Below are 13101 nucleotides of genomic sequence, written 5' to 3' on the forward strand. Positions count from 1 at the left end.
TTTACACATAAGGGTTTGCTGTAGGGGTCAGTCAACTTCACAAAGTCATAGGGTTGTAGGGTCATGGTCATCATCGATTGTGTCTGGGAGTCGAGGCAGTTCTATGAGCCTTGCCACGGGACGGGTGTAAGTGCGACCCTGGACGAGCACTTCAGCTGCTCGGACCTTGCCGTCGGCACCGGTGATCACTTTGCTTACGCGGCCGGCCGGCCACATAGCTCTGGGCAGTGATTGATCAATAATCATGACGACTGTTCCTTCTGTCAAATTGTCTCTCTCCTTTACCCACTTCTGGCGGGTCTGTAGAGACGGTAGGTAGTGCAGTAGGAAACTGTTCCAAAACTTGTCGGCTAATACTTGGCTGTACCTCCACATTCGTCGGCCGTTCGCTTCTTCAGGCCGGTACATTGTCTGTGGTAATGCAGGATCTAGCCGCCCCATCAGGAGTGTGTTGGGGGTAACTGGGTCGATATCCGCCACATCACTGGAGACATATCCGAGGGGCTTCGAGTTAAGTACTCCCTCAATCTCCGTGAGGACTGTCATTAGGACTTCTTCCGCCACAGTCTGGGCCCCAAGTACTGCGTACAGGGCTGTCTTTATGGAGCGCACTTCTCGTTCCCAAGTGCCACCGAAGTGGGGTGCGTTTGGGGGGTTGAATTGGAAATCAACCTGTGCTGGAGCGAGGTGGGTCTTAAGTTCTGGGCCCATAGCTTGGAAGCTCTCTCTCAGCTTTCTTTCGCCGCCTTTGAAGTTTGTCCCATGATCGGACAATAGGGTAGACGGTCTTCCTTTCCGTGATGTGAATCTACGGAAGGCCATAAGGAATGAGTCTGTGCTCATGGTCGGGAGAAGCTCGATGTGTATCGCTCTGGTGGTCATGCATTTGAATACAATACCCCACCGCTTCTCGGTTCCTCTTCCTTTCTTTATGTGCAGCGGGCCAAAGCAGTCCATACCCGTTGAGTGGAATGGCTTGTCACCGATTCGGAGGCGACATGGAGGAAGGTCAGCCATCCTTGGTATGCTGGGCTGCGCGCGCCACTTGCGGCAGTCTAGACATGTTCGTTGGAAGCGTCGTACCGCCTCTCTTCCTTGTAGGATCCAGTAACGACGTCTGATTTCCGCGAAGACTCTTTCTGCTCCTGCGTGATGTACATCCTCATCGTATTTCTTTATAATCAGCTCTGTGACCTTGTGTCGGCTGTTCAATACGATCGGGTATTTAATGTCATCCGGTAGATTGGGGGCTCTGCGTAGGCGACCACCCACTCTGATGAGGGTGTGAGCGTCGCTCTCGGGGGCCAGGTGAATTAATCTGCTGTCGGATGGGACGGGCTTTCCTCCCTGTAGACAGGCCAATTCATCGGGGAACGAGTCTCTCTGGGCTCGCTGCAGTAGAAGCAATTCTGCTTCCTCGTAGTTAGCTGCTGACATATCAGCGGGGGACTTGCACTCCGGGTGGTACCGCAGGAATGTTCTTTGTTGTGCACTCTCTATGGACGTGCAATCGTTTATGTTAGGGTCGGTGGAGGCTACGGTGCTCAATCCACAGAACACAGACTTCTTCATTTCCACCTCCTCTGGACTTGCTTCCCTCGGGATAGGCATGGGCCACTGTCCTTCCGGGAGTCTTAGGAATGCGGGGCCGTCACTGTAGACATTGCGACGGGTGAGGTCATCCAGGGGCATCCCCCGGGTGATGACGTCAGCTGGGTTCTGTTTTGTATCAACGTAGCGCCACTCTGTTTCTCCGGTTAACTCTTCGGTTAAGTCTTGAATCTCGGTGACTCTGACTCCCACGAAGACTTTGTACTTGCATGAGTCCGATTTGATCCAGGCGAGTACCGTCGTGGAATCTGACCACAGGATTGTTCTAGACACCGGTATGGTGAGCTCACGTTGGATGAGCGTGGCTAGGTGCGCTCCGGCTAGGGCTGCGCAGAGCTCTAGACGTGGGATAGATTGTTGCTTGCGTGGGGCTATTCTCGAGCGGGCGAGGACAAATGCTGTGTAGATCTCTCCCCCTTGGTCTTGGGCCCGCAAGTAGGCTACTGATCCGTATGTGACCTCTGAGGCGTCACTGAAGACGTGTAAGTCCATTTTACATGTCTCTGGCCTCACCTTGGGTGGGAAGTAGCTTCGGCGCATATTAACGCCTGGGAGTGAGTGGAGCTCCATCTCCCACTCTCTCCAGGTGGATGCAAGGTGTGCAGGAATGGGGTCGTCCCAGCCCTGGTCCTTGTCCCACAATGCTCGTACAATCATTTTTGCCCTGGTGGTGTACGGTAGAATACATCCTAGCGGGTCATATTGTCGGGCGAGTGTTGTGTACACACTCCGTCTGGTGGTCGGCGCCGCCGCCGGCCTTCCCTGCTCCGTAGTCAGGGGCTTGTGTCTGTAGTGAAGCGAATCTGTTTTGAATCGCCACACCAATCCCAGGGTCATCTCCTGGGCTTCTCCCGGGATTGTAGCCATCCAGGTCTCGCTGCTGGCTGCCTTGTCCTCGGAGGAGAGGCTGCGCAGTACTTGCGGATCGCTGCTGGCCCACTGCCTGAGATCAAAGCCGCCTTTGATCAATGAGGCGCGGAGTTTAATCAGGAGAGCCTCGGCTTCTTCCTGGGTTGAAAGGCTTTGTAGACAGTTGTCTACGTAGAAGCTGTTCTTTACGCTGTGTCGGACCTCTTTAATGTCCATCTTTGTGACGTGTCCCGCTGTGATGAGCTTCTCAATCTCAGCGCGGTATACACTCTCTTGGGCGGGGTTCTTGGCTAAGCGCCGCTCCGTGTTCAGCAGGTACCGTTCTATGGCGTCTGTCTTGGCGTGGAAAGTAGGCATTCCTTCTCGCCGCAGGAGTGGCGTGGCGTATCTCAACACGCCGTTGACCGGGACTCTCTTGGTCCCTGTCTCGAGGAGGTGAATGGCGTAAATGTCATCTTTAGAGCGAATGTCTTTCTTTCCATTCTTAAAGGGCATTTGTTCCAAGCTCCATAGCCGCTCTACGTGTTGCAGGAGTGCGGTTTCTCCCTCTGTGACTCGGGAGTGGAGACATCTAGTGGCTGTACTTCGGTTGAGAGATTTGGCGAGCGGGCCTTGGAGAGTCCATCCCAAACGGGTCTCGACTGCTGCAGGACAGCCTCGGGGTCCGGTATGAACCCGGTCTATCGGGACAATGAGGTCTGCATGGTCGGAGCCTATCAACAGGGTCGGCATAGCATTGTCTATGAGCGGGATCGGTAACTTGCGCAGATGTGCATATTTCTCCATCAGCTTGGCGACGGGGTATGTGTACCGCGACAGTCCTATTTCTTGGCTGGTGAAAGCGTCTGCAATCTGGTACCGTCGCTCAGGCTGGCCGCTTGCTGCGATAGAGAATGAGACATTCTCGCCCTTTATCGTCTTCAAATCTCGTCTTATTGTCCGAATTGTCATTTGGGTTTCGCTTCCCCGCAGCCCTAGCTGGGCCGCAGCGGAGGCGAGCAGCAGGGTCTTCTCTGACCCGTCATCGAGGACGGCGTAAGTGTCCAGGACTTTATTCTGGTAGCTTAGTGTCACACGCACTACTTTTAGGAGTACTCGGGCTCCACTGCTGCTGGCGGGATCGATGTACATGACGCTCGCTTTGCGGCTGGATGGTGCAGGTGAAGGGCGCCGTCTGTTACTGTCGTGAAGTATGTCCAGATGGGCTCCATCGCACTTGGTGCACCTTTTCTTTAAGCGGCATTCGGCTGCCATGTGTGAGCGCGCACAGCGAAAACAGCGCTTGTTGGACTTTATCCATTGACCTGCTTCCTCCGCGTTCAGCTTGGGGAAGGAGTCACATTGCGCTAGCCAGTGTTCTTTCTCACAGTAGGGGCACACTATCTTCCACTTCTCCGTTCTGGAGGGGGTACTGTGGCTCCTGCTGCTCGGTACTGACTCCGATTGGTGCATCACAGTCACCGATCTTCTTCCATCATTTAGTCGTCTGGTTCCTTCTCTGGAGCCAGGGGTGCTCCGTCCGAATGTATCTAGCCGTAGGCTGCTGACTTCTCTCGCCAGGAAGTCTGCTAGATCGAGGAGGTTCGGTTCGGAGCCATTCGGGTCTCTGTGGTCCCTCTGCCGCCTAAAGCGCTCCTGACGAGCGGGCGGCAGCTTCTCCAGGATCCTTTCCACATTTGAGTTGGCGTAAAGTTCATACTTCCCCTTCTCTCTTTGCGCTCCCAACATCCCTACCAGGGACTGCACTCTGATGGACAGGTCGTCCAGTGCTCGATTGTCTATTGCTGGGGGTAAGCGGTCGATGTGTCGGATCTCCTGGATCACGTAATCCCATATGCGCCCATACCTCTGGTCCAATGCTACCAGCGCTGCTGTGTATGGGGTGGTGGAAGTCGCGTAGGCGAGCGCTATATTATGTGCGCGGGGCACCTTTAAGTGCTGCAGTAGGATGGCGTATTTGTGGCGTTCATCCTATACATCCACCAACATGGTCTCCAGACACATGCGGAGTTCGGTATACTGGGCCCGGTTCTCTTGGGTGAAGTCGGGTACCATAGGCGTGCCAATGTATGACGCTGACTGTGGATACATCGGCGAGCGTTGGGGGAGAGGCCTCCTAGGCGAGTCTCCTCCCGCTCCTTGGTATGGGCTGGTACCGGCAGTGTACCATGGCCCGCTTGTCCAGGTGCTGTTCCTCGGTGCGGGTCGTGCGTCGTGCTCACCCGTGTATAGAGTCGGGGGTCTGTAGCGCAGCTCCGCGGGAGTATAGCCTGGGCTGTACCGGACCTCCTGGTCCGGTAGAGTACTGTGCTGTCTTCGGGCGTGGTTCTCCTCCTCTTCCTCTTCGTCTTCAGTTAGGTCATCCAGTGCTTGTAGTCTCTGGTTTAGCCTCTCCACAGGATATGCTGCTCCTTCCCGGTTGCTAGGTCTCGCTTGGACCGGTGGGGGGAGGTGGTCTGTGGGGGGTATAGACCTCGTCTGTTGGTCAAGTTCAGGGTTGTTTACTCGGCTAGGGGATGCCGCCCTGGAGGTGTGTCTAGACGAGTTCCTGGAGCCTCTGGCGGAGGGAGAGGGTGTTGTCCGTCTGATCAGCTGTTCTATTAGTTGCGACTGCTGTCTGTCGCGCGCTGCGTCCCGTTGAGCACCGGCTCGTTCTCGGGCCACATTCTCTTCCATCTGAATGCGTCTTATTTCTAGACGTATCTGCTCGTGTTCGCTTCGCTGCTGGATCTGCAGTCGGTCGCGTTCAGCAGCGGCGTTCAGGCTGATGAGGAAGGCCTGCTGTAGGGTCCTCTCTGCCTCGCTGGGAGAAGGCGGTTGTATAGGGGAGCCTTCCCTCGGGGTACTCCTTGCGGAGCCTTGGAGCTCTATCTCAACGGTGCTCTCCCCGTCTTCTTCCGTGCCGAGTTCTCTCTCGGTAGCGTTGTATTCCTCCCGGGACTCATCTGGGACTACTTCTTCAGTACTGGCGGGGTGTGAAGTCATGTCTGGTTCCCACTGGTCCCCACCGTGAACTTGGTCAGTTACATTAGAGCCCGTAGGGGCCTCTATGGTCGGGGTAGTCTGGGCGTTGGGGTTAGACATACTTTTACTTTCTAGTTTTACCGCGTTTACTGTTAGTAGAAGACTAGGTTGTTGACTGACAGCGTAAGCCTCTAAGTACTGAGGGAGCCGTCGTTCGCGCTGCGGGCGTTGGTTAGGAGGATCGTTTCGTGGAGTGTTCATCATAGGCCATTTCAATATTAATAACACTATATTAATATTACACTGATTACCATCCGGCTCGAAGGACCAATTGTAACTGAGGGGTACAATTCCCTGACTGTATTACTAGATATGATACTTACTACCACTACCTTTGTACTTAATATTCGGCCACCCAGTACACGGCATAAATATATTATCATGAACACTCTCACGTAGATGAAACGGATCCAACACAAATGTACGAATTAGAAACAGGTCTTTATTTCCTACACAGCGATGGTGTGTAGAATAAGCACTTAATCACTTAATTACATTTATGAATTGAAATAGTATGCACTTTTATGGCAAGGAGTATTCGTCGGTATATCAATAGATAATGTCCAATCTCTGAAGGCGCAGGTGGTAAATATACGACCTGGAATAGTTAAGGAATAACAGCAATGATACTTTAATGATTATAGGCTGGATACACTAGAGGGGGTTAATCCGGTCGATTGTAAGCCGACAGGAGTAGGAGGGGGGGGGGGTAGAATCCAGCTGCCTCGTCCGGCCAAGGGTATCCCAGGAGAACCCACTGTAGTGCCGTTCAATGCGCCGGCGATCCTTGGACCACAGATGAAAGCAGGTGGACTCTTTGTGGGCCGGCTCTCTCCGGTCCACGGGGGAGAGATGTGGAGAGACCTCGTCTTGCAGAGCGTCTCCTCACCTCGCGTCCTCTCCAGGGGGGGGGGGTTCCAACACACGGTAGTGTCGGGGGTCTTTATCCATAGAATAATCAAAGTATCCAAAGCATAATCCGTGCCTGGGAAGGCGGGCTGTCGTCGGTAGAATAATCCGGTATACAGGTCCACTCGCTCGTCGGCTCTGGGGCTCCTCGGGTGCAGCTTCACATAGGGTCAACCACCCTGGGTAAGCAGCCAGTTCTCTGCCCGAAACGATGGGGTACTGACTACGGTAGTATTCTCACCGCACGAAGCACTATATATTAACAGACTATTATTAGCTTAATAGACTACGTCCAACTCGACGATATAGTGCCAAATATGACTATTCAAATATTAATATACACGATGTCTCAATACCGATGGTAGGCCGAACTTGGCCTTACTCCCACACGTGGCATCGCGGGGAGGCTTTACGTCTGTGACTCTATTGGAGGGTAAGAAACTGGACTGAAAAGAAAGTCCTACTTTAGTAGCGCAGTATATATACGCACTATGAACAAATAGTCCCATTAGTGGTGCGGTAGCCAAATTCCTACGCGGAACTAGGACTTGTTCGTACATGTCGAGCGGTACGTTTGAACTGGGTCTGAGGGGTATGGCAGCCTGGCACCAAGGTCTCGACCAATAGTAGAATGGAGACTATTATGGGATGTTCAGTAGGCTAGAATGGATATTCAATGCATATTGTACAAGGAATATACAAGGGATATCAGGGAATATTAGAGAATATACAAATACAATTAAATATATATATATAAATAAATATATATATTCGGTTTAATCTGGCCCTTCACAACACACACAGTACATTTTGCAAGGTACATTTTACTCAAACTGAGTACATTTTACTCCAACTCAATTTGAGTAAAATGTACTCTGCGAAATTTACTGTGCAGGTGAAGTGGCCACGCCCACCTCTCTAGTATATAACCAGGTGTAGTGACCTCACCTCTCTAGTATATAACCAGGTGTAGTGACCTCACCTCTCTAGTATATAACCAGGTGTAGTGACCTCACCTCTCTAGTATATAACCAGGTGAAGTGACCTCACCTCTCTAGTATATAACCAGGTGAAGTGACCTCACCTCTCTAGTATATAACCAGGTGTAGTGACCTCAGCCTCTCCACAGGATATGCTGCTCCTTCCCGGTTGCTAGGTCTCGCTTGGACTGGTGGGGGGAGGTGGTCTGTGGGGGGTATAGACCTCGTCTGTTGGTCAAGTTCAGGGTTGTTTACTCGGCTAGGGGATGCCGCCCTGGAGGTGTGTCTAGACGAGTTCCTGGAGCCTCTGGCGGAGGGAGAGGGTGTTGTCCGTCTGATCAGCTGTTCTATTAGTTGCGACTGCTGTCTGTCGCGCGCTGCGTCCCGTTGAGCACCGGCTCGTTCTCGGGCCACATTCTCTTCCATCTGAATGCGTCTTATTTCTAGACGTATCTGCTCGTGTTCGCTTCGCTGCTGGATCTGCAGTCGGTCGCGTTCAGCAGCGGCGTTCAGGCTGATGAGGAAGGCCTGCTGTAGGGTCCTCTCTGCCTCGCTGGGAGAAGGCGGTTGTATAGGGGAGCCTTCCCTCGGGGTACTCCTTGCGGAGCCTTGGAGCTCTATCTCCACGGTGCTCTCCCCGTCTTCTTCCGTGCCGAGTTCTCTCTCGGTAGCGTTGTATTCCTCCCGGGACTCATCGGGGACTACTTCTTCAGTACTGGCGGGGTGTGAAGTCATGTCTGGTTCCCACTGGTCCCCACCGTGAACTTGGTCAGTTACATTAGAGCCCGTAGGGGCCTCTATGGTCGGGGTAGTCTGGGCGTTGGGGTTAGACATACTTTTACTTTCTAGTTTTACCGCGTTTACTGTTAGTAGAAGACTAGGTTGTTGACTGACAGCGTAAGCCTCTAAGTACTGAGGGAGCCGTCGTTCGCGCTGCGGGCGTTGGTTAGGAGGATCGTTTCGTGGAGTGTTCATCATAGGCCATTTCAATATTAATAACACTATATTAATATTACACTGATTACCATCCGGCTCGAAGGACCAATTGTAACTGAGGGGTACAATTCCCTGACTGTATTACTAGATATGATACTTACTACCACTACCTTTGTACTTAATATTCGGCCACCCAGTACACGGCATAAATATATTATCATGAACACTCTCACGTAGATGAAACGGATCCAACACAAATGTACGAATTAGAAACAGGTCTTTATTTCCTACACAGCGATGGTGTGTAGAATAAGCACTTAATCACTTAATTACATTTATGAATTGAAATAGTATGCACTTTTATGGCAAGGAGTATTCGTCGGTATATCAATAGATAATGTCCAATCTCTGAAGGCGCAGGTGGTAAATATACGACCTGGAATAGTTAAGGAATAACAGCAATGATACTTTAATGATTATAGGCTGGATACACTAGAGGGGGTTAATCCGGTCGATTGTAAGCCGACAGGAGTAGGAGGGGGGGGGGGTAGAATCCAGCTGCCTCGTCCGGCCAAGGGTATCCCAGGAGAACCCACTGTAGTGCCGTTCAATGCGCCGGCGATCCTTGGACCACAGATGAAAGCAGGTGGACTCTTTGTGGGCCGGCTCTCTCCGGTCCACGGGGGAGAGATGTGGAGAGACCTCGTCTTGCAGAGCGTCTCCTCACCTCGCGTCCTCTCCAGGGGGGGGGGTTCCAACACACGGTAGTGTCGGGGGTCTTTATCCATAGAATAATCAAAGTATCCAAAGCATAATCCGTGCCTGGGAAGGCGGGCTGTCGTCGGTAGAATAATCCGGTATACAGGTCCACTCGCTCGTCGGCTCTGGGGCTCCTCGGGTGCAGCTTCACATAGGGTCAACCACCCTGGGTAAGCAGCCAGTTCTCTGCCCGAAACGATGGGGTACTGACTACGGTAGTATTCTCACCGCACGAAGCACTATATATTAACAGACTATTATTAGCTTAATAGACTACGTCCAACTCGACGATATAGTGCCAAATATGACTATTCAAATATTAATATACACGATGTCTCAATACCGATGGTAGGCCGAACTTGGCCTTACTCCCACACGTGGCATCGCGGGGAGGCTTTACGTCTGTGACTCTATTGGAGGGTAAGAAACTGGACTGAAAAGAAAGTCCTACTTTAGTAGCGCAGTATATATACGCACTATGAACAAATAGTCCCATTAGTGGTGCGGTAGCCAAATTCCTACGCGGAACTAGGACTTGTTCGTACATGTCGAGCGGTACGTTTGAACTGGGTCTGAGGGGTATGGCAGCCTGGCACCAAGGTCTCGACCAATAGTAGAATGGAGACTATTATGGGATGTTCAGTAGGCTAGAATGGATATTCAATGCATATTGTACAAGGAATATACAAGGGATATCAGGGAATATTAGAGAATATACAAATACAATTAAATATATATATATAAATAAATATATATATTCGGTTTAATCTGGCCCTTCACAACACACACAGTACATTTTGCAAGGTACATTTTACTCAAACTGAGTACATTTTACTCCAACTCAATTTGAGTAAAATGTACTCTGCGAAATTTACTGTGCAGGTGAAGTGGCCACGCCCACCTCTCTAGTATATAACCAGGTGTAGTGACCTCACCTCTCTAGTATATAACCAGGTGTAGTGACCTCACCTCTCTAGTATATAACCAGGTGTAGTGACCTCACCTCTCTAGTATATAACCAGGTGAAGTGACCTCACCTCTCTAGTATATAACCAGGTGAAGTGACCTCACCTCTCTAGTATATAACCAGGTGAAGTGACCTCACCTCTCTAGTATATAACCAGGTGTAGTGACCTCACCTCTCTAGTATATAACCAGGTGAAGTGACCTCACCTCTCTAGTATATAACCAGGTGAAGTGACCTCACCTCTCTAGTATATAACCAGGTGTAGTGACCTCACCTCTCTAGTATATAACCAGGTGTAGTGACCTCACCTCTCTAGTATATAACCAGGTGTAGTGACCTCACCTCTCTAGTATATAACCAGGTGAAGTGACCTCACCTCTCTAGTATATAACCAGGTGTAGTGATCTCACCTCTCTAGTATATAACCAGGTGAAGTGACCTCACCTCTCTAGTATATAACCAGGTGTAGTGACCTCACCTCTCTAGTATATAACCAGGTGTAGTGACCTCACCTCTCTAGTATATAACCAGGTGTAGTGACCTCACCTCTCTAGTATATAACCAGGTGAAGTGACCTCACCTCTCTAGTATATAACCAGGTGTAGTGACCTCACCTCTCTAGTATATAACCAGGTGTAGTGACCTCACCTCTCTAGTATATAAACAGGTGTAGTGACCTCATCTCTCTAGTATATAACCAGGTGTAGTGACCTCACCTCTCTAGTATATAACCAGGTGAAGTGACCTCACCTCTCTAGTATATAACCAGGTGAAGTGACCTCACCTCTCTAGTATATAACCAGGTGAAGTGACCTCACCTCTCTAGTATATAACCAGGTGTAGTGACCTCACCTCTCTAGTATATAACCAGGTGTAGTGACCTCACCTCTCTAGTATATAACCAGGTGTAGTGACCTCATCTCTCTAGTATATAACCAGGTGAAGTGACCTCACCTCTCTAGTATATAAACAGGTGAAGTGACCTCACCTCTCTAGTATATAACCAGGTGTAGTGACCTCACCTCTCTAGTATATAACCAGGTGAAGTGACCTCACCTCTCTAGTATATAACCAGGTGTAGTGACCTCACCTCTCTAGTATATAACCAGGTGTAGTGACCTCACCTCTCTAGTATATAACCAGGTGAAGTGACCTCACCCCTCTAGTATATAACCAGGTGTAGTGACCTCACCTCTCTAGTATATAACCAGGTGTAGTGACCTCACCTCTCTAGTATATAACCAGGTGTAGTGACCTCACCTCTCTAGTATATAACCAGGTGTAGTGACCTCATCTCTCTAGTATATAACCAGGTGTAGTGACTTCACCTCTCTAGTATATAACCAGGTGTAGTGACCTCATCTCTCTAGTATATATGACACTGTGACACTGTGAACAAATGTCCTACTCCCCTAAAGGAAGACATACATAGCATACATGACTCAGTTATGCAATAGTGCTGCTGCTTTTTATTTTGTTCAAATCTTTTAGTTAATAAGTTGCAATGTAGACCATAACTTAAATAATAACTTGACATAAAAAAAGAATAGCATCCATCCAGTAGGAAATGTACAGTGGAAAACAGTATGATAAACATCTTAAGATTCACAACTCTAGGCTCTTCCACCTGATATCAAGTTAGCTTATATCAGCTGTCAGTCGTGAAACTCAAGGTGGCAACGTTTTCCAAGCATTTAGAAATAAACTCGCACACTTGCTTGTACTTATTTGGGATAGCCGTGTCGGAGATAAAATGCCGGGTGGCAACATGTAGCAAGTCTCCAAATGTTCAACTAAGAGTCGGAAACTGACATTTTCAACAACAGAAAGGGGCTGGTCATCCAGCACAATACATTTGGTTATTTTCTCGGTTATCAGCTCTGCTTTGTTACCGTCTGCAGGGAGTTTGAGTTTATTTATTTATTTATTACCCAGGGATAGAGGCAGCACAGTGGTTAGCACTGCTGTCTCACAGCAAGAAGGTCCTGGGTTCGAACCCCAGCAGGGGGCCTTTCTGTGTGGAGTTAGCATGTTCTCCCTGTGTGTTCGCGTGGGTTTCCTCCAGGTACTCTGGTTTCCTCCCACACCATAAAGACATGCATGGTAGGCAGGGACTACAGGTGAAAACTAGCTCATTAGCTAATTCTGGCACATTTACGTTGATGTGGAAACTGAATATGTTGATTAATGTGCACTGTCCCTGGGTACAAAAAAAAGAATAATAATAATAAACTTAAGTGTTTAAGTGGTGTTGAAGTTTCCAGTGTTGCTGCCACCCCTAGAAATACTTGCATTGTAGATATTACTCAGCTGTTTTGCCTTTTTCTTCTTTGAGCTTAAAATAACTCCACACAGCTGACATGATCGTGGCATGCTGCTAACAAGTTCACTTACATTCAGCTAACGTTGTTGTCGCTACTACTGTTCACGTAACACCGCTCGCTTTACGGCATGTATCGGATCCGAAAATACTTCCTCTTTTTCCAATATCCGACCCTGTGAAAGAAAACAAACCCTGAAAATAGACAGGGTTTTGTGAAGTGAACTGTTAAATAAACTATAGATTTGTAATATATATTATTAAATATATAGCCTACATGAAAGGAATGGGGGTGCTAAGAGCAGAAAGTAGATGTGTCCATTCTATTCCACTATAGCTATATAGTGATCGAGTTTAGTTCTTATTTATGTATTTATTCACTTTTTGTGTCATTTGCAGTGTTTGTGTAGTGCTTGTATTTACTTTCGGACATCACAATCGGCATGACTATAAACATAAAACGTAATTTCTAATGATACAAATATTGTAGTATTTATTATTATTATAATTATTTAAATCCGAGGATGTCTGTAGAATCGACGTGAACGCAATCACCAACAATTTCTCCCAAATAAAGCCCTTAAGAACATGGGTGCACACCTGTCCAACTTACGACTGCTCTTCCGCGCTCGTAAATCCTGCTCTTAGCTATGAGCAAATCCCAGAGAAAAAACCGTTTGAGAATGCCAAAAATCGGCCCAAAAGCTAGTAAGTGGAGTCACAAT

This window comes from Notolepis coatsorum, assembly GCF_963971535.1.
Source record: "Notolepis coatsorum genome assembly, chromosome: 15".
Classification (NCBI taxonomy): Eukaryota; Metazoa; Chordata; class Actinopteri; order Aulopiformes; family Paralepididae; genus Notolepis; species Notolepis coatsorum.